The sequence below is a fragment of the Eumetopias jubatus genome, unplaced genomic scaffold (genome assembly GCF_037043125.1).
Source record: "Eumetopias jubatus isolate StellerSeaLion01/CBP00866 unplaced genomic scaffold, mEumJub1_p1.0 scaffold_5, whole genome shotgun sequence".
Taxonomy (NCBI): Eukaryota; Metazoa; Chordata; class Mammalia; order Carnivora; family Otariidae; genus Eumetopias; species Eumetopias jubatus.
In genome coordinates this window covers 49,487,338-49,508,460 of record NW_028274811.1, presented here as the reverse complement: position 1 = coordinate 49,508,460, position 21,123 = coordinate 49,487,338, and the positions used below count along the sequence as shown (strand labels likewise).

Sequence of the window (21,123 nt, the reverse complement as noted above, 5' to 3'; positions counted from 1 at the left end):
ATATGCACTATCTGAAATGCTGAGATGTTTCAGTTATCTGTTGCTGCATAACAAATCACCCCAAAACTTAATGGCTTAAAACAACAGTCATTTTTACTATCACTCACAGATTCCCTGGGTCAGGAATTTGGGAAGGGCTCAGCTGAGTAGTGCTGGCTTGGTCTCTAATGTGGTTGCAGCTAGACTGTGGCCAGAGCTGATAAAGGGGGCTGAAGCAGCTGGGGGCTGACTGGGCATCTTTCTCTCTTTATGTGGTTTCTGCATGTGGTTTAGTTTGGCCTTTGTTACAGCATGCTGGCCTTAGGGCAGCCAGCCTGCTCACATGGAAGTTCCAAAAACCAGCATCTTGAGAGAAAGAAGCAGAAGGTATAATGCTTTTTATGACTTCGCCTCTCAGGTCATAAGCCTGCTAAGATTCAAGAGGGAAAAACTTAGATCCCACCTCAGAGGTATGTCAAAGTCACAGGTGGATGGGAGATGTTATTAGGACCATCTTTGGAAGGAAAACAGTCTGTGACATGAATGATGATTAATCCTGTCATTTCATATATAGCTCTCCGTCCCTGTTAACCTTACTTCTCTTAATGCCACAATATGGAATGACTGACTCTCCTTTTTTTTTTTTTTGTAACTACACAATTTCGCTGCTACATATGAACAAGGAAGAAATAAAGCTAACTAAAATTAATAGGACTACCCTTTTTATGCCCTCTTAAATATAAAATCAGCCTCATTTTGGAAAGATTATTCAACACACATAAGGAAAAAAAAACTATTTGCCTTGGAGTGATACTTACCAAAAGATGTGTTACTAACTATTGGTTTGGAAAGCACATATTAAAAGAATGCATTGCCACTGACTTGTGTTAAACTCCAGAAACTCTTGTTGGGGAAACAATTTCTACTCTGACACATGGTGAGCATGTTCATTCTTGTTTCTTACGGCACTTTTTTGTACACTTTTCTTATCAAATTTACTGAATTTACTCTATATATAGTTATATGCATGTCATCTTCCTAACACATTGTCTTCTCTTTTTGGGTAGAATTTGTTGTTGATTGATCACTACCATAGGTGCTTGGTAGATATTTGTTTAGTGATTAGACAGAGCCTTTGATGGCCATTATTTTTTGAGAAAATAATCCATATGTTCAGGGAGCTGACAGAGTTGGCTTCTGGGATGGAGATGGGCATCCTGATATGTCAACATTCCTTTATAACCAGTGACTAGTACCTATAGGTAGTGAGTTATTCAGTATTAAAGAACATTAGTTAGTGTACATAGTTGGTTTTAAAACCCCTCCTAATAATTTAGTGGTTAATTAATTAGGAAATTTACCCATATTAAATGGAGCTCATTCCTTTTCTGTTTTGTTTCTTTTGTACCCCCAGATTAATTGAGATGTAACTGTATAAGTTTAGGTTGTACAGTGTGATATTTTGATGTATGTATATATTATAAAATGATTATCACCGTAAGGTTAGTTAACACATCCATTACCTCACTTAGTTACCTTTTTTTTTTTTTTTTTGGTGGAGAAAACTTTTAAGATCTATTTTCTTAGCAACTTTCAAGTTTACAGTCAATGTTGTTAACTATAGTCACTCGTGCTCTACATTAGATCCCAGAACTCATTCATCTTATAACTGGAAATTTATACTCTTTGACAACTCTCACTTCCCTCCCTGAATTTTCCACCCCCACCTCTTCTCCCCTGGCAACCACCAATCTACTCTCTGTTTCTATGACTTTGGGGGTTTTTTTAGGCTTCACATGTAAGTGAAATCATATAATATTTGTCTTCCTCTGTGTGACTTATTTCACTTACATAATGTCCTCAAATTTCATCCATGCTGTTGAAAATGGCAAGACTATCTTCTTCTTAAATAATATACACATATATATGATATTTTCTTTATCCATTCATTAGTCATTGGACACTGAGGTTGTATCCATGTCTTGGCTATTTTAAGTAATGCTTTAATACACATAGGTGCAGGTAACTCTTTGATATAGTGATTTCATTTCCTTCAGATACATACTTAGAAGTAGGATTACTGGATCATATGGTAGATCTATTTTTGCTTTTTTGTGAAACCTCCAGACTGTTTTCCACAGTGGCACTACCAATTTGAATTCCCACCAGCAGTGCACAAGAGTTCCCTTTTCTTTACATCCTTACCAGCATTAGTTATCTCTTGTCTTTTTGACAATAGTCTTTCTAACAGGTGTGAGGTGATATGTGGGTTTGTTTTGCATTTCTCTGATGATTAGTGACATTGAGCATATTTTGGTATGCCTCCTGACCATTTGGATGTCCTCTTTGGAAAATTATCTATTTAGTTCTTCTGCCCTTTTAAAAAATTGGATTGTTTTTTGCTGTTGGGTTGTATGATTTCCTTATATATTTTATTTTATTATGTTATGTTAATCACCATACATTACATCATTAGTTTTTGATGTAGTGTTCCATGATTCATTGTTTGCGTATAATACCCAGTGCTCCATTCTGTACGTGCCCTCTTTAATACCCATCACCAGGCTAACCCACCCCCCCACTGCCCTCCCCTCTAGAACCCTTAGTTTGTTTCTCAGAGTCCATAGTCTCTCATGGTTCATCTCCCTCTCCGATTTCCCCCCCTTCATTTTTCCCTTCCTTATATATTTAAGATACTACCTCTTATCAGATATGTGGTTTGCAAATATTTTTTCCCATTCTGTGTGCTGCTTTTTCATTTTGTTGATGGTTCTTTTGCTATGTGGAAAACTTTTAGTTTGATGTAGTCCCACTGTTTATTTGGTTTCTGTTGCTCATGTTTTTGGTGTCATGTAAAAAAAATAATTGTTAAGACCAATGTCAAGGAAATTCTCCCTTATGATTTCTTCCAGAAGCCTATGGTTTCAGGTTTTATTTACATCTTTATTCCATTTTGAGTTGGTCTGGCTAGGGCTTACAGTGCTAAGTTGAATAGGAATGGTGAGAGTATAGAGGGCAACCTTATCTTGTTCCTGATCTTAGAAGAAAAGTTTCAACTTTTCACTGTTGAATATAATATAATCATGGGCTTATCATATTTGTCATGTGGGCCTTTATTATGTTAGGTTTGTTTCTTTTATACCTAGTTTGTTGAGAGTTTTTACAATAAAAAGATGTTGAATTTTGTCAATGGCTTTTTCTTCATCTACTGTGATGGTCATATGATTTTTATCTTTCATTCTATTAATATGATCTATCACATTTAGTAATTTGTGTATGTTGAATCATCCTTGCATCCCAGAGATGAATCCTACCTCATCTGTTGTATGATCTTTTTAATGTGCTGGGGGTTTTTGTTGTTGTTTGCTAACATTTTGTTGAGAGTTTTCACATCTATATTCATCAGGGATATTCAAACAGAGTTTGAAATTACATTTTTCCTATAAACTTCTTTAAGCAGTCTTGCAAAGTATCAACTATCCATATGTTTAATAAATGTAATATTTTAAGCCAAGAGAGTAATAAAGAAGACATTCTTTTTATCTCACTACCTAGTTGTCCTCTGGAGAAGGAATAATTTGTTAAATACTTTTTGGTTTTAATGTTTGAATTAATTTTCAAGGTTGGCTTTATTTATTTATTTATTTTTAAAGATTTTTATTTATTTATTTGAGAGAGAGAGAGAATGAGAGATAGAGAGCATGAGAGGGAAGAGGGTCAGAGGGAGAAGCATGAGCAGGGAGCCTGACGCGGGACTCGATCCCGGGACTCCAGGATCATGACCTGAGCTGAAGGCAGTCGCTTAACCAACTGAGCCACCCAGGTGCCCATTATTTATTTATTTTATTATTATGTTAATCACCATACATTACATCATTAGTTTTTGATGTAGTCAAGGTTGGCTTTAAATGAATGACTATACAATGATAGATATAGCAGCACATTTTGAAAATCAGGAAAATTTTTCCATTTTTAACAGGAAAAATAAAAGAAAAACATTGCCAATTTGAAATGTTGAAAAAATTTGGCAGGGAATATTTAGAGTACATTACTCACATCTTGAGAGTCTAGGTAAGGTATAAAGAAATATGTAGTATTTTACATTTTCATGATGATCATGTCTTAGGTAGCTCAAAATTACCTGATAATTAAGATATTTAAACTTTTAAGCAATTGTAACTGAAATTTTATTTGTAAAGGGCCATGATGTATGTAACTTAGTGTCCAACGATTCAGAAAAAAAAAAACAACAAAAACTGTGTGTAGAGAGTACAGGTGCAAATAGGGTAAAATGTTAACAGTAGATGAATTTAGGTAAAAGGTATAAAAGAGTTCTTTGTGCTATTTTTGTATTTTTAACTTTGTGTAAGTTTGAAAATTTCAAATAAGAATTTTTTTATTTAAAGGGAACTGAAGACACCTTTAATTCTAACACTTGATGTTAGAATTTTAAAAAAATAGCAAAACCAAAACTTCCCCAGACATAATTTCAGTATTTAATAAACTAGTAGGAGATTGACTACTTTGAAAAACTAGTAATTGGTGAGTCCGTAAAGTAATTGATAAGTCCTTATAAAGACATGAAGGAGATTTATGATGAAGGCATCAAAGCAAACAACATGATGTAATTATCTCTCATGTCTATGATTCCTTTTCTCTGCGATTTTGGCAACTGGTATAACCACAGCTATAAGGAAAAGTTGTAGTAAAGACAGAACAAAAGTAGCAATGAGTTTATTGATAATGTCCTAACTTATTGTTTCTATTTTTTAGGGATATTCAGGTGCCTAAATAAAAAGGACCCAAACTATTATCCCTAGTTTCAGAATATTTAGAATTAGAGAAGAAATAGCATACACATTTTCAATGATTATGAATTTTTACTGTTACTCATGAAAACAATTGCCTGACCTCTGGTAGTACATTAACCATTCCATTCCTTTGTTTGTGTCTTGCTTTGAAAGCTCCCTTTGCTTCTGTCCTGCAGCTCTGTAATTAGATTCATTAATCCTCTAAATCTACCCTAGTTTGCACCAACTTACTGAAGTCTCTGGCAGCCTGCTCTATCAGTGCCTTCCTTATTTATTTTCTCCTCTTGTCTTTGACCCAGTGATAGCACCTCTTATGAACTACTTAGTCAGGAGGAATTTTGACCAATTCAAACAGTTTAAAAATGTTTGACTATGGGAATAAAAGGCACAGAATAGGGAATATAGTCAATGATATTGTAATAGCGTTTTATGGTGACAGATGGTAGCTACACTTGTGGTGAGCATAACATAATGTATAGAGATGGTGAATCACTATGTTGTATACCTGAAACTTATGTAACATTCACTGTGTGTCACCTATTCTCAAATTTTAAAATTCCAAAAAAAAGAATTATGAAAACAGAAAAAATAAAGAAATACGAATAAAAATGCTTGACTAAGCAAGTCACAACACCATGTGTTCTCTCTCCCTGGAATAGACCTGCTCTAAGATGAAACTTGTCATCTTTCTATGATTTTGTTTATATTAATATACTTGTATCAAAGTCTTTATGGAAAGAGACAGGTTATAAGTAAATGAATAAAACTATTTTCAATGACTTCCTACTTCTACTTTCAGAATTGTTTGAGAGGGCTAGAATTCCTATGTAATCTATTAGACCCTAATTACTTCTGCTTCTAAGACACTTTAGGATTCCAAGCTTTGATACTTCTCTTGAACACCTTAAATCCTATTTCTTCACTACCAAAGGAATATATTTCTAGTGATAAAATTACAAAAATGGCCATTAAAGGTGACTGTCTTTTCACTCAGATGACACCACAGAAATGATTGCCGAATCTGCCAGTCTATCCCCATTGATTAACTTCTGCTGTATAAAGCATGAAAACTGAAAACAATCATTCCCATCAGACCGCCCCTTCCTCACCCCCAGATTACTACTATGGACTGGAAAAAACAAACAAACCTAGACAAATGCCAGATACCTATGTAATAATAAATGTGTACAGGGAAAGTGATAGGTACTAAATTTTACTAAGAGTTTTCTTAGGCTAAACTCTATGTATACAATATCTCAGTTTCAAAAAGAGGAATGTGCAGACTCCTTTTAAAGAAAAAAAATATTAGGGGCACCTCAGTGGCTCAGTTGGTTACGCATCTGCCTTTGGCTCAGGTCATGATCTCAGGATCTTGGGATCAAGCCGCGTGTGGGGCTCCCTGCTCAGTGAGGGGAGTCTGCTTCTCCCTCTTCTTCTGCCCCCCCACTCATGCTCTCTCTCTCTCTCAAACAAATAAATAAAATCTTAAAAAAATAAAGAAAAATATTATCTCAGACCCTCCAATATTAAATTATTTTTATCATTATTATTTAAATATTTACAAATATAAAACAAAGTATAAGTTCCTATGCTTATAGACCCAATGGAATCATGAAGCCAAAATAAATTATAAATTTAATAACAAGAAAAGTACAAAACCAAAGAAAATTACATCACCATTACTAGGAAGGCAAAAACCATTGTTGAAACTAAATTGCTTTTTGCCAAAGTGAAGATGACAGGTTTCTCTGAGTTCAGCATGTCTGTACTACTTGGTGCTGACTTTTATCATTTTTCTCTATTCAAACTGCTAGAAACCTTTATTTTATACAGCTTTATGATCTCATTTGGCCTTGACTTGGCACAAAAACATATTTTATGTAAGTATTCTTCTGTTGGTTTCCCATTAGGCTATGACAATTAAAGTGGTACTATTTGGGGACAATATGATCCAGAACACGAATGCCAAAGTAGGCACTGACACTATGCGGTACTAGTTTGTTTAAAGATGTTTATTCGCTTTATTTTTTTTTTAAAGATTTTATTTATTTATTTGAGAGAGAGAGAATGAGAGATAGAGAGCACGAGAGGGAAGAGGGTCAGAGGGAGAAGGAGACTCCCCGCCGAACAGGGAGCCCGATGTGGGACTCGATCCCGGGACTCCAGGATCATGACCTGGGCCAAAGGCAGTCACTTAACCAACTGAGCCACCCAGGCGCCCATGTTTATTCGCTTTATATGTTTATTTTTTTTTTTACCATACTTATGATCCTCTTTTTAAAAAACGATTGTCATAAAAGTGACAATCTGAAACTAAAAAAAGTTATCAGTAAACCCTTGACCAGGAGCGAGTTTGTGGACTCCTAAGATGAGAGACACTACATTATGAGATTTAATCCTTATAACAGCGTTAGTAGATTGATATTATTTTTACCATCTTACAGATAAGGAGGTTGAAGTTCAGAGAAATTAAATAAATTGCCACCAATCACACAGTAAGAAAGTGGATTGAGGTGAACTTTCAGTTGCAGCGGGTTACAGATGGATGCTAGTCAAAGAAGCGATAAGGGTTGTGTTGCATGTAACAGTCTTATACTTGTACAGATTCTATCGTATATTTTTTTCTTTGTTCTCATACCTTAGCTGAGACAGGAGAATGCTATGTTATTTAAGTTCACTGTTGTTCCAATTCACTGAATAGTCTTCTGTATATAGTATCATATGGTAATCTACACTTTTTTTTGTTTTGTTTTTGTTTGTTCGGTTGGTTATTGACTAGAAGATTAACCAACAGACCTCACTGTAGAAACTTCCAGGGTAGTCCATGAATATAATCTATATGAGGTGTACATCAAATCAGTTGTTGATGCTCTCCTCCTTCACCACCTTCTGAGACCGTAAATGTCACCACTATAAAACTGCTGATGATTCTCTGCTTGGAGAGTAGGAAACTTATTCATGCAGTCCAGTGCCCTGTTCCATCATTCCAGCATCAGGTTGGCTTGACCTAACCATAAATCTGAAGTTTGCAGTGATCATTTTGTTAACCTGTCAGACGTTTTAAACCCTTGATTTAAAATTTTCAAATACATACAAAAATAGAGTAGATGTACTCATTACCAACTTTAACAAGAAACCTTTTGAAAAAGAAAAAAAGTAGGATATTTTCTATTTCAGGCACAATGTAATAATATATGTGTTGAAATTCAATCAGAAGAAAAACACCTAAAGATGCTGAGAAACCATTGGTGTAATTCTTTTCAGAGCACTCATGACACTGGTAGAATCATAGCTTAATTAGTAAATTACAGAGCTTGTATCTTTAAAATGTTCAAATATTAGGCTGGAGAAGTTCTAATAAAATGAACTAAAATCTGGTTGCCATAAACAGCTTCTCTTTCCTCTGGCCATAGAGTTCATCACTACCCTATAATTCTTTGTCTTTCCTCCACGTTCAGCCCAAACAAGTAATGGTAAATCGTAATGACCATATTGAACCTTACATTTGAGCAGCTTATACGCTGAGATATTTCACATACTACATTATTCCTTTTGGTAATTTTAAAGTTTCTACAACCACTTCTTCTCAGGTGTTACAAAATTGGCTATTTGCCCCATTCATTGTAAAACGCTCAGTAATCTGATACAATATTATGACATAGCAAGTAGCAAGAACAAGCATCCTTGTGTCCTGGTACTTTTAAAATTGATTATGAATCAGAATTAGTTTTGAGAAACTTTTGATATTCATAAAGAAAGGATGACTCTTAACATATAAATAATAATATAAAATATAGTAAAAAGGTAAACAATAGTAAATGTAATAATAAAATGATAATAAGAGTTAATTTTTGACTTGATAATGCTATAAACCAGTTCTCTGCTAGGGACTTTTATACATACTGACTCATTTAAATTTAATGGCATTTTTTAGTATACTGTAGTATACTGTTATTATCCTCACTGTTGAGAAAACTGAGGCATGGGGAGACTTACCCAAAGTTATCCAAGCAGAAGATGGCAGAGCTGAGATTCAAGCTTAGGTCATTCTGACTTCAGCTTGAAGTCACTGCTGTTCCCAGTACTTATATGACACTGGGTCTGCATTCATAAATAATATATCCATGCAATCTATACTCCTCGAGCTTGAATTCTAAGAAGGAAAGAGAAGACCAGCGATAAACAAGTAAATAAATATAAATTAATTGTCATGCATTCTGTACAGGAAAGAACAAGATACAATGAAAGAGAACAATCAGGGCCATACTTAAGTGGTACAGAGAGGCTTCTCTAAGGAATGACATTGACGCAGACACTTGAATGATGAGAAGTTATTTGCGAAGGGCAAAGGGGAAGAATTATTCAGACCTAGCAATAGGCGTGCCCTGAGGCAGGAGGGACACTGGTAGTTCTGAAGTGAGGTGACACCAGTGTGGGGAGGAATTATAAAGGTATGAAATGAGGTTAGAGATGAATCAAGGATTAAGGCCCTTCTCTTAGAAGGGTGCAGTGCTTGAACAAGGAACCCAGTATTTTAATTTTGTACTGGATCCTGCAAATTGTGTAACGAGTTCTAATTGTGAGTTATAGAAAGGAAACTTGATGTTATTATAAGTATAATGGGATGTCTTCAATGTGTGTATGCAAGGATGCAACCTGATGGCTCAAATCAATACACAGAAATTAAAATTCAGTGTAATAGTCATGACCCAAGATATAAATGTCCAGTTTCAAATGAGTACAGAGTTCAACTTGTTCAGGAGAGTATGTGGCTCAAACCAGATATCCCATAGGAGCAATATTAAGACTTTTTTATATGGCCAAGACAGGTAACAACTAAAAGTTTCCCATAAGCATTTTTTAGAAGTCTTAATCAGTGGAGCCAAAGCTTCTTCTTGAGAAAAACCTTAACTCTGCCTGCAGAACTCCTGGCTTACAATCTAGGTGAAAGTATTGTTATGGCTCTATATAGTATTAGAAAATCCAAGAGTATGGATTTTCCCTTCAGGTAGAAACGTGGAGTATCTGTGCTCCTGGATCTTTCCAAAGACTCTAACCTTAAATGGTCTGTGTACCAAAAGATAGAAAGTCTAGCTGACATAAGTGATTTGTAAGGGATAAAGCCTAAGAGAGCTGCTACTTATCTACTCTTCTTGGTATATGGAAGTGTGTTTTTAGGAGTGTGATATATTACCATATCTGAATCATGTTAGTCTGATTCATTGTAGACATTCAATAAATGTCATTTGATTTGAAAATAACCTTAGCTCCTCCCAGAACAGCCTTCATTTAGTGAGCCTTTATTCTGCATCTATAAAATTATCAAAGGTATCATCTGTTACCCGAATGAAGTTTCCTATAATAATTTTTTGAAAAAACTTTTCATGATGAGGAATTTCTGGTAGAAAAAAATTATATCTTTCAAATGATTCATATAATTTCTTTTATCAGCAACAAAAATGATAGAATCCTTTATAACCATTTTGCTTTGACTACTTGGAAGTTTACAAATTTAGTCTTTAATACAATAATATTTGCCTTTCTAAACCTAATAGGGCTAGCTTATTTGCTTCTTTTTTTATTTGACCATTTAGAAATTTATGAAAAATGTTCCATCTCACTAGCAGTAAAGGGAATGCAAAAATAAAAAAATTTTTGCCCATCAAATTAACAAAATTTCAGAAGTATTGGGTCATATTTCCAATACATATTAAATGGTACTATAAAGTGATCATTATTAGATCTATATATGTTGATATGGAATAATTGGCAGGATATATAGCTATAAAACAAAACAGAACACCAAGGTGCAGAACTTGTATAGTGTGGTCAGTTGTGTACTGGTAAAACAACTCTCTGATGAATAAAAAAAGCTCTGATTCATAGCATTTTTAGATTTCCGTGGTGTAAATACTCCTGCAATGGCTTATTTCAAGCTACCAACATGAAGTCACTGAGCATGGAGTTGGGAAGAGATGTATATTATTGGTTCTCTTGAACCACTGTGAGCTGGCGTCCAGCACACTTCTGAATAGCATAGTACATATATTAGGAATTCAAAAAAGTGAATGTAAAAAATCCTCATGATCTTAAGTGAAAAGACACATGTTGTATGTATTATATATTTATTGCACACATGTAATAATTATATATAAGTATGTATATAAACAGACTTACAGATAAATGCACTTGTGTGTGATCCCATTTTTATTTTAAAGATACATACATGTAATTGTATGTGTATGGGGAGTAGTTTGAGGGAGAGAGAAGGAGGCAGGGAGAGGGCACTACTATTCATCTGGTTGGGAAATGAAAGTTTTATTCCACAAGAATTTAGAAAAGAAATAAGACTGGTTTGTTTTTAGGTAAGCATAGTACAATATATGCATATAGCTAACCTGCTGTAGACTACATAGTTAGGACAAAATTTCACACAATTTAGATAGCAAAGAGGAGAAAAGAACAGTAATTTCTCTAATCACCTAGAGATGGTCTCTGTATATCTCATGAGAGCCCTGAGCTGATTCTGATAGTACGTGTTTACATATCTAGAGGTTATCTGGCCTGCAACCATGCATATGTTTCACTGTTGTAAAAGTAGGGATAAAGATGGGGTGCAGTCCCTAGAGATTTATCTGTATCCCAAAGGTTAGAATAAGGATTTAGACTCACTGTGTTTTCAAGGAAATACTCTACTGAATGGGGAGGAGAATATAGTCACTTTGCCCTTTACAAGTGGAGAAAATAATTTTTATTTACCCTTATACAGGTTGAAATGAGGACTAAAAGGGATATCTATAGTGATTATTTGGTGAATTGGTTTTATTTTTTAATTATTGCCTGTATTTTCTAAATATTCCTAATGAACATGTATATTTTATAATCGGGGAAAAATGTTATTAAGAAACAGATATTGAGGACTTGATTTTACAGTAAGATCAAGTCACTATATTCTTTTGATTTTTTTAGTTTCATTTTTTAATTTAAATTCCAGTTAACATGCAGTGTAATATTAGTTTCAGGTGTAGAATTTAGTGATTCATCACTTACATACAACACCCAGTGCTCATCACAAGTGCCCACCTTAATACCCATCACCTGTTTAACCCAACTTCTCACCCACCTCCCTCCAGCAACCCTCAGTTTGTTCTCTGTAGTTAAGAGTCTGTTTTATGTTTTGCCTCTCTCTTCCCCCAACCATGTTCATTTGTTTTGTTTCTTAAATTCCACATATGAGTGAAATCATTTGTCTTTCTCTGACTGAGTTATTTCACTTAGTGTAATACTCTCTAGCTCCATGCATGTTATTGCAAATGGCAAGATTCCATTCTGTTTTATGGATGAGTAATATATTCCAGTGTGTGTGTGTGTTGTGTGTGTGTGTGTGTGTGTGTGTGTGTGTGTGTGTACCACATCTTCTTTATCCATTCTTCAGTCAATGGACATTTGGGCTCTTTCTATAATTTGGCTGTTGTCGATAATGCTGCCATAAATATCGGGGTGCATATATCCCTTTGAATCAGTATTTTTGTATCCTTTGGCTAAATACCTACTAGTGCAATTTTTGGATCATAGGGTAGTTCTATTTTTGACTTTTTGAGGAAACTCCATGCCATTTTCCAGAGTGGCTGTACCAGTTTGCATTCCCACCAACAGTGCGAGAGGGTTCCCCTTTCTCTGCATCCTTGCCAACATATGTTGTTTCCTGTGTTAATTTTAGCCATTTTGACAGGTGTGAGGTGATATCTCATTGTACTTTTGATTTGTATTTCCCCGACGATGAGTGATGTTGAACATCTTTTCATGTGTCTATTAGCCATCTGGATGTCTTTTTTGGAAAAGTGTCTATTCATGTCTTCTGCCCATTTCTTAACTGGCTTATTTGTTTTTTGGGTGTTGAGTTTGATTAGTTCTTTGTAGATTTTGGATACTAGCCCTTTATCTGATATGTCATTTGCAAATATCTTCTCCCATTCTGAATGTTGCCTTTTAGTTTTGTTGATTGTTTCCTTCGCTGTGCAGAAGCTTTTTATTTTATTCTTTTGAGATTCCTTTTTAAAATCTCTGGTTGTTTTACTGTTAATCATTATATTTACAAGTTCATCACTATGTACTTTTTTCCTGTTCTGGAGAATAAATAAAGCAGGAAAATAACCTTGTTTTCAAAGAGCTCATAATATATTAAGAGAGGTGAGCTTAACTTATATGGAATAGCAGTGAATGTTAGAAGCAGATGGTATATAACCAAGGACTACAGTGTATAGTATGGTGCTCTGATAGTTAAGAGGAAAAAGAAATCAGAGTATTCATAATTTTAAGAAAGGTTGTTTGGGAGTTTAGGATTTGCTTTGAAGTTTGCTTTTTAAGTAAGTGAAAAATCCCCTCAGATGAGTGTAATGTCATAAGCCTGGGTAAGGGGTGAGAATGAACCTGGACTTTTTTAAGAGGATTCACATACTGGGGAGAAGGAAAGAAAATTGTAAATATAGAATGGGCTGCTTAAATGGGGAGACCTTAGAAGTAGGGAGGCCAATTCAGAAACAGTTGGAACAAATCAGACTCGAGGGACTAAATTTAATTAGTGCCATCCTGAAAGAAAGATGATGATGATTCTGAATATAAGGAAAAGGTAGAGAAGAATGAGTTAAAGATTGCCCTAGAGGTCTAGAAGTATAATGATATTGCAGAAGAATTTGTAGGAGAAATGAATGCATTTTATATTTGATACAATAATTCTACATCTAATTTGAAATGTCTGTTTGTCAGATGCTGTATGGGCTGAATTGAATCCCCCAGAGAAGTCCTAATCCCTAGCACCTCTGAGTGTGACCATATTTGGAAATGGTGGCATTGCAAATGTAGTTGAGGTCATACTGGAGTAATGTAGGCCCTTAATCCAATATGACTGGTGTCATTATAAGAGAAGAAGACGCTGAGACAGGGACACACAGAGAGAAGGTGTCCATGTGATGATGGAATCTGATATTGGAGTGATGCTTGTACAAGCCAAGTACCCCCAAGGATTGCTAGCAAATAACAGGCCGGAAAAGGCAGGGAAGGATTCTCCTCTATAGGTTTCGTAGGAAGCATGGCCCTGCGAACACCTTAATTTCAAAGTTCTACCCTCCAGAAATGGGAGGCAATAAATTTCTGTTGTGTTAAGCCACCAAGTTTGTGGTACTTTGTTATGGCAGCCACAGGAAGCTAATAAAGATGCTGATATGGTTCTTTGATTTTTCTTTTTTTTTTTAAGATTTTATTTTTGAGAGGGAGCACAAGCGAGGAAGAGCGGCAGAAGGAGAGAGAAGCAGACTCCCTGCTGAGCGGGGAGACCGATGCGGGACTCAATCCCAGGGCCCTGGGGTCATGACCTGAGTCGAAGGCAGTCACTTAACCGACTGGGCCACCCAGGCGCCCTGATTTTTCTTTTTAACCATCCCCTTCCCTCAACTTTCTTCTTTGGAAAAATTTGTAAATACAAAATGTGAATCAGTATTTGCAGTCAAAGGTGGAGAGAGTAGTTCGTTGAATTTTTTTCATATCTGTGTATTTATTAGTGTTTTTTATTTTCTATCATCATCATTCTAAAATGGTATTTTCATACAGGGCAAATAATCTCATTAGATTATGCAGTGTTAGCTCATTGGAGTGTGTGCTCTGCATATACTTTGGGGAATAGTTAAAGATAGTGATATATCTTTTCAGCTTATCTGGCAATCTAAAATTCCATTGCCTACCTTTTCAAGAATATCAGATGTCAGAATGAAGTGGCAACTCAGCCTTGTGGATTAGGAAGAATACTGGGATCACAAAGTAAGCAAAGCAAGCATGGATCACAGAGCACATGCTCAAATGCCTTGAGGACCTGCTATAATAAAATGAAATTTTAAAAAGGGGGGAGAGTAGTAAATGTTTGTCCCTGTCACTTTCTCCATAGAGGTCCTGTATAAGAACTTGTATTAATTCTTTTGTTTCCAAGGACAAATTCAGTATTTTAATTATTGAAATGACATCAAGGCCGTAACTCATTTTAGACGCTGTTCTTTTTCTCCTTAATCTGCTTTTCCGGCTTGGTTTCTGATATATTTATATATGTAAGTTTTTTGTGGGGAAATACTTCCTCTTTTTTTATTTTTAATTTTATTTATTTTTTTGGCCTTATAAGTTTGGGGGATCAATTAGACTACCAAATACTTGACATAATCTGGAAAGTAAAACTATCTTAAGTGCATGTGAACATATGATTTTTGGCACTCGTACTGCCCAAGCCACAACTTTTTATTCTTTTTAAGTGAAATATAGACTTTGAGGCTCACTGACCTTTGAATACAAGTTCCTTTTCCCAGAAGAGTATACACTGTCCATTTGGTTCCCATGAAAAACTCTCCCTTGAACATATTGGTAAAGAGCAGTCCTCATTTCCCTAAAAAGTTAGTTCTTTTATCAACTGAGTGACTACACTTTTGCTGGTTCAGTTGATTTCTAGAATTGCTATCTTGTGGCAGAATTAATCATAGCAAAAGAAAATGTGCCAGTGTGGACAATTTTAGGCCAAAAAAGAGCCAGAGAGCGCAAATTTGTGTAGCTTGTTAATAATATACCTAATTTATAGTACTTAAGATCCTTATTCAATTACTAATTTGACTAAAATGCCCAAAGATTTTAATATTTACTGTTAATAAGATGTCATAAGGCTATTTAAGTGGATGCTTAAAATTTTTGATGTATTAGTTGTTTTCTATAAAATCTCAGTTGGCTGTAATCCCAGTTCACATTTGCCTTATTCAGATTCTAGTGTTTATTTTTTAAAAAATGAAGCAAAAAAGTGATTAATAGCTTATCTGTTTAAGAACATAAGGAAGAATTTGCTTAGAAAAAACGTTTTTCTTTCTGGATTTCTGTACTTCATAGATTGAACCATAGGAAATTATCATTTGTGTGGGTTAAAGAGACAATTTCCTATGGTTCAACTTACTACTTAGTTTAGAATAATAGAGTCCTCTATGTAAGACTATAACATACGGGCTATAAAATAACAGTTTATCCCATTTATACATTTTTTGGCATAATTAGAATGGGTTTTCAGATTTGAAAGGTAGCTTTTTTTTTTTTTCAAAGATTTTATTTTTAAGTAATCTCTATACCCATGTGGGGCTGGAACTCAGAAACCCTACCTAGATCAAGAGTTGCATGTTCCACTGATTGAGCCAAACAGGTTCCCTGAAAGGTAGCATATTTTTAAAAAATTTCTTAAATTAATTAATTCTTTTAATTTAATTTTTTTTCAAGATTTTACTTATTTACTGAGAGTGAGAGTGAGCACAAACAGGGAGAGGGGCAGAGGGAGAGGAAGAAGCAGACTCCCACCAAGCAGGGAGCCCAACGACGGCAGGGTTCCATCCCAGGACCCCAGGATCATGACCTGAGCAGAAGGCAGACGCTTAACTGACTGAGCCAGCCAGATGCTCCTAATTTTTTTTTTATTTTTAACTAGGTTTGGTGTGGAGCCCAACATGGGGCTCAATCTCATGACCATGAGATCACGACCTGAGCTGAAACCAAGATTGGGATGCTTAACTGACTGCCCACCCAGGTGTCCCAAGGTAGCTTATTTTTAAATCCAGTGCTTTCATTATCTTATAGTTTAAGGTCAATTCAGATTATGAAATGACTCTACCATAGCTGATGACAGTAGTATTCTGTATGTATAGAAGTCACCTTGGGGTGCCTGGCTAGCTCAGTCTGAGGAACATGCAACTGTTGATCTTAGGGTCATGAGATCAAGCCCCACACTGGGTGTAGAGATTATGTAAATAAACAAACTTAAACAGAAAGGGTCACCTCTTACTCCTTAAGCAGATATTTGTTTAGTTATGAGAAACAAAGCAAAGATAGAAAATCAAAGTGTTATTAGCCTCATTATGAAATAAATCAACATTCTGGAAATATGATATTAAATTAAATTAACTTTATTTGAACAGACACAAAACTGCTTTCTAGGGGGGGGGACTCTGGCTTTTCCTATAAGAACTTGTGCAGTTTGGGGCACTTGGGTGGCTCAGTCGGTTAAGCGTCTGCCTTTGGCTCAGTCATGATCCCAGGGTCCTGGGATTGAACTTCTCCCTCTCCCTCTGCCCCTCCCACTGCTTGTGCTCTCTCTCAAGTGTTTTCTCTCTCTCTCTCAAGTAAATAAAATAAAAAATTACACAACCTTGCTAATCTCTGTTACTTAAAAAAAAAGAACTTCTGCAGTTTATCACTGCATAAGTGGGTGGTTTTTCGACTACATCAGGCTTGAATTTTCATATCAAAACATCGACTTTTCCTAGTATTTATAACATAGATTTTTGTTTTGTCTGCAACACGGGACACCTGCACAAATGATATTTCTTAGCAATGCCTCTCTTGGAGTTTTAGAAAGGGTTATCTGAAAGGATATGTTAACCATTCATCCTTCTAGGATAGCCTTTATCTTATATCTAATTAGATTAGGGTCCCTGGAGACCAGGTGAACCTGGCTGTACCAATTTTACAGCAGTGTGGGGCATTAGGCATATGGGAGGAAAAAAGGGGTGCTTGGAAGGGGCACCTAGCTCCCTCCTCTGGAGGCACAAGGTGGCTGAGGGGGTATTGGAGGCTTGGTGAATGGCTTTCTTGCTGGCCACTTGCAGAGTGAGTAGAACCCCAGGGTCTGGAAAAGGGGTAGGCCCTCACCCCTGTATCCTTGGGGTCCCTGCTGCCTTTCCTGGCCAGGCTGGGGTGTGGGCACAAATGTCGCTCTCTTCCTGCCTCCTTTCCACTGCCCTCTGGGGGTGTGGATTCAGGATTTGTTCCTAGTGTCCAAGACTTTGCTAAGAAACTTACAGAGGCTCTTGCTTATCTACAAATCTTGATAGAACATTTAAAGCTTTTTGATGACAAATTTCAAAACTGCAAAGATGAACAGAGAAAGAATATTGAAACTCTCAAAGAAACAACAAATAGTATGGTAGAATCAATTAAACACTGCATTGTGTTGCTGCAGATTGCTAAAAGTACTATTAATTTTGTACATGCAATATATCAGTCTAGTCCCTTGGAACCTGTCATCAACACAATGCCTACCCAGAACCTGCTCAGTTGTGTAAGTCAGAGCCACGCCTGTCTTCTCTACCAGTTGGACCTGTATTAGCTATATTGGGACGTCATCAGACTACAACACCAAATGGTACAGGCAGTGGGCACTTACCACCTAGTAGCAGTTTGACTTATCCAAGCCATGTCAACTTGTCTCCAAAGTAATACAGCTTTCAAAGACCCAGTTTATAGCTGTGTGTTTCCTTTCATTTTATTCCTAGCTCAATTTCCTTTCCTCCCTCCAACGTCTTCTTCCTTCTTTTCATATATTATTATACTACGAGTTGGTGAAAACGATTCAGTCCCTGGCCTCTCTTAACACAGTCTAATGCAGGGAGACATGCAAAGAAAACGTTATTCCAAGTCTCTATGTAAAAACTTGATGATAAATTCTGTACATAATTTAACATTAGAAGAAGTTTGTTTCTATTAGCATACAGACATGCTTACTGCTACTAAATAATAAGTATAGTGGAAAACTAAAAATAAATAACTTCTTTACTGGTTTAGGTCATTATTTTTCTTATGTAACAAGAAGTTTAGAGGTAGCCAGCCCAAGGGCAGGTATAGTGGCTTCTGTATTTCCACTGTGCTATACTTAGCATGGTGCTCTCATTCCTCTTTCTTGTTGCGTCAGACCCAATATGGCTGCTTCATTTGCAGGCATTACATTTACTTTCCAGGCAGGAAGAAGAATAAAAGACCTCATTTTTGTTGGGCTTCCTCCTGCTCCCTACAAAAAAGGGAAGTTTGCATGAGGAACTTCTTGCTGTGTCTCATTGTCTAGAATTGTATTACATGCCTCAGAGTATTTTAGTTTTCTAATCACTATAGTAGAGGAAGGCAAGTGTAAGAAGCATTGAAATGGGTATTCATTGACACTGAAACAATAAATGATAAATCATTCAAGACTAATAAATTCTAGGCCAATTGCCTTGACCTTTGCATTCCAAAACCAGTTGTGTTTTGAATAACATCAGGATCCAAAAGAAATCCAGGGGAAGGTATTTGCAAATGACATTTCTGATAAAGGGTTAGTATCCAAAATCTACAAAGAACTTATCAAACTCAACACCCAAAAAAACAAATAATCCAGTTAAGAAATGGGCAGCAGACATGAATGGACACTTTTCAAAAAAAGACATCCGTATGGCTAACAGACACATGAAAAGATGCTCATCATCAAGGAAACAAAAATCAAAATTACAATGAGATACCTGTCAAAATGGCTAAAATTAACAACACAGGAAACAACATATATTGGCAAGGATGCAGAGAAAGGGGAACCCTCTTGCACTGTTAGTGGGAATGCCAACTGGGGCAGCCACTCTGTAGAACAGTATGGAGGTTCCTCAAAATAGAACTACCCTATGATCCAAAAATTGCACTAGTAGGTATTTACCCAAAGGATACAAAAATACACATTCTAAGGGGTACATACACCCTGATGTTTATAGCAGCGTTATCAATAATAGCCAAACTATGGAGAGAGGCCAAATGTACATCGACTGATGAATGGTTAAAGAAGATATAGTATATATAGGCCTGTGCAGTGGCTCCTCGTCAGGTGGCAGCCATGGCGGGTCAAGAGGATCCAGTGCAGCGGGAGAGTCACCAGGACTGGGTGAACCGGGAATACATTGAAGTCATCACCAGCAGCATCAAGAAAATCGCAGACTTTCTCAACTCGTTTCATATATCTTGTCATTCAAGACTTGCAACACTAAACGAGAAACTGACAGCCCTCAAACGGAGAATAGAGTACATTGAAGCACGGGTGACAAAAGGTGAGACCCTCACCTAGAACTATACCATGCTGCTGCTGGGAAGTTGCTTTACAGAATATAGGCCAATGCGGGAAAGGCCCCAGCAGCCTCAGCTCCTTCCTCTCTCCTTAAGGAGCAACAGGACTTATTCTTGTTTTTCTTTTTTCCAAAAGTGTGGCCTTTGGGCTCTGCCATGTACATCGGTGTGTGATGTGGCATGTGGGAAGACGTCCAGGGGAGCTCTTGGAACCAACATTAGGCATTTTATGCTTTAAGTAACATTTTGTAGAACTGTTTGTCAGTGTATTTGAGGCTCTCCAAGCCAAACGCCTGGGACTCTTTGTCAAGGTCCTCCCCACCTCTCTCTCTCTCTCTCTGACTTTCCTTACAGCTCCTGTTGCCTCTGCATTGATTCTATAAACAGTCTTTGTCTCCTTTCCACCTTTGGTGGGGGGTGGGAGGCAGTCCTGGCTGAGACACTTATGCCCTGGCAAGGTGGCCACCAGAAAATGTTGTTCCTAACCCACCAGTTTCTTGTCCTTTTGGGGAGGTCAAGGCCAGGCCCCCATTTGGCTTGAAGGGACATTTTCAGAATTTTCTTTTTGTCACTTGGGGTGTCTTTGCCTCTCATATTTCCCGAAGAAATTCAACTAAAAATATATAGTATATATATACAATTGAATATTACTCAGCCATCAAAAAAAATGAAATCTTGCCATCTGCAATGACATGGATGGAGCTAGAGTGTATTATGCTAAGTGAAATAAGTCAATCAGAGAAGGACAAATACCATATGATCTCACTCATATGTGGAATTTGAGAAAGGAAACAGATGAACATATGGGAAGGCGGAAAGGAAGAAAAGGAGAGAGGGAAACAAGTCATAGGAGACTCTAAATGATAGAGAACAAACAGGGTTGGTGGAGGAAGGTGGGTAGGGGATGGGCTAGGTGGGTGATGGGTGTTAAGGAGGGTACTTGTGATGAGCGCTGGGTGTTGTATGGAAGTGATGAGTCCCTGAATTCTACTCCAGAAACAACCAATGTTGCAGCGTATGTTAACTACCAAAATTTAAAATAAAAAAAAAAAAAAGTTTATGTAAGAAAATAAGAAGAAAGTACAGATCAAACAGAAAAACAAAAGAAATCCAGTTATTGGTGAAATGATAGGGTAAATAAGCAAATGGAGTTTCTCTTTTTAAACATAGACAAATTGATTTCTGATAACCATATTTTCTATACAAAATGTGAAGTTAGAAGAAGGAAGCAAAGCAGACATACTAGGACCAACTCTAAAAAGTTAATGACTTTAAGTCTTTATTAAATATTTCCTTTCTGGGCACCTGGGTGGCTCAGCTGGGTGAGCATCTGACTCTTGGTTTCCACTGAGGTCATGATCTCAGTGTCATTAGATTGAACCCCATGTCGGGCTCTGAGCTCAGAGAGGAGTCT

General features: G+C 36.5%; 1 protein-coding gene and 1 pseudogene across 3 annotated transcripts in view; both read left to right on the top strand.

The window, feature by feature from the left end:
- Window positions 1–21,123, top strand: part of ADAMTS6 (ADAM metallopeptidase with thrombospondin type 1 motif 6) — a 293,907-nt gene that overhangs the window by 68,007 nt on the left and 204,777 nt on the right. The gene's annotated exons all lie outside the window — the stretch shown is intronic.
- Window positions 19,483–19,727, top strand: LOC114224651 (putative protein BRICK1 pseudogene; annotated as a pseudogene).